The following is a 1,569-nucleotide window of genomic DNA, read 5'->3' on the forward strand; positions in this document are numbered from 1 at the left end:
ATACATTTTATCAACATTATTGTAAAAAAATACTAACTACATTCATTTTAATTACTTTAATTAATTTTGCAAAATTAGTCGTTGTAAAATTAGCCGTTGAAAATTAGCCGTTACTATATTACTGTTATTATTAATAAATTGATATTTTATTACTCTATATATACTACTTACATACACTTCTATCCTCACATTTTCTTCTATTATTCTTCATCTTTTTTCAAGTTTACAAAATCAAAGTTACGCTGATATTATTTTTTGGTTGAAAAAATGGATCTAAATCAACTCAACTCTTTTTCAATTACTTACAAAACTTTTCTCAAACTCCAAATACCCAACCATCTCAAAACTCAAACTCTTGAATTCTAAATCAAAACTTCACACTACTAAATACATTTTAAAATCCAAATTCACAAAATCTTCGTAATTTCAATTTTCAAGCTCCTTTAATAATCAATTTCTTATATTCCAACTACAAAATCAAAATTCATAAAAACCACATTTTCTATTTTCATCCATATTTAACCCCTCTATCGAAAATGTTACTCCAACATTCTTCCCGTTTCTAACTCAATTCAGTGCATCGAGACATAACTCATCTGGTGTTGGTGAGTGGTGACTCTTCTAACCGATCCTCTCAGAGTCTGATACAGTCTAGTCCAAATTCGCAATATTCAGATTTTGTCAATTCTCATTGATTAGATGCTATCGACCTCAATGATGATGACATTGAAAATTAGAGGCAAGATATTATTCAACACAAATACTGGGAAGAGAATGAGATGTTGATCACTGTATGGTTGAATGTTTCAACTGACCCTATAGTTGATACCGATCAAAAGGACAAAATATTTTGGAGTTGAATTCACAGTTCCTACTGTGTAGAATTTTGCACCGACATAACAAGGGAGTAGTTGCATGTAAAAAACGATGATATAAGATCAACAAGGCAGTTACACAGTTTACTAATTGCTACGATCAAACTAGTCGAAACATAAGAAATGGTTCGAATACTCATGATATAAAGAAGTTGGCCTATAAACTTTATTCCACAAATTATAATAAAAAATTCACTTTTAAAAGGTATTGAAATATGTTTTATTTGAAGCAAAAATAAAAAAATCAACTACCTACATAAAATAAAAACTCAGAGAACCAAAATCGTTGCAGCTGGAACATACTCGTCATCATCTAATTTAGAAAAAACCAAAAATACTCTTCTCGCTTTGAGCGAGGTGCTTTTCGAGGATGTTAAAAAAAGTTTAAAAGGCTTTCTCACCCACTGCAAGAAGGGGTAACCTATCACTCCAAAGTTCAGCACCACACATTTCCGTATTCGAGAATAACAAAAAAATCATATCCCCCGAATTCAAACTTCAAACCATGTCTTCAACTTTGTCATACTCATTTGACATGGGTTGGGCCACAAAGTGGACCTTTCCCCCCACTCAAAGCAGATCCCATGAATGGAGTTGGACATGGCTATACAGACCTGAATGCAATTTTAAAGCTACATAAATATGACCACAAAAAAAAAAGTTACATAAATACTCCAAAAAATGGTTACATAAA

The sequence above is a fragment of the Arachis duranensis genome, chromosome 3 (assembly GCF_000817695.3).
Source record: "Arachis duranensis cultivar V14167 chromosome 3, aradu.V14167.gnm2.J7QH, whole genome shotgun sequence".
NCBI classification, from domain to species: Eukaryota; Viridiplantae; Streptophyta; class Magnoliopsida; order Fabales; family Fabaceae; genus Arachis; species Arachis duranensis.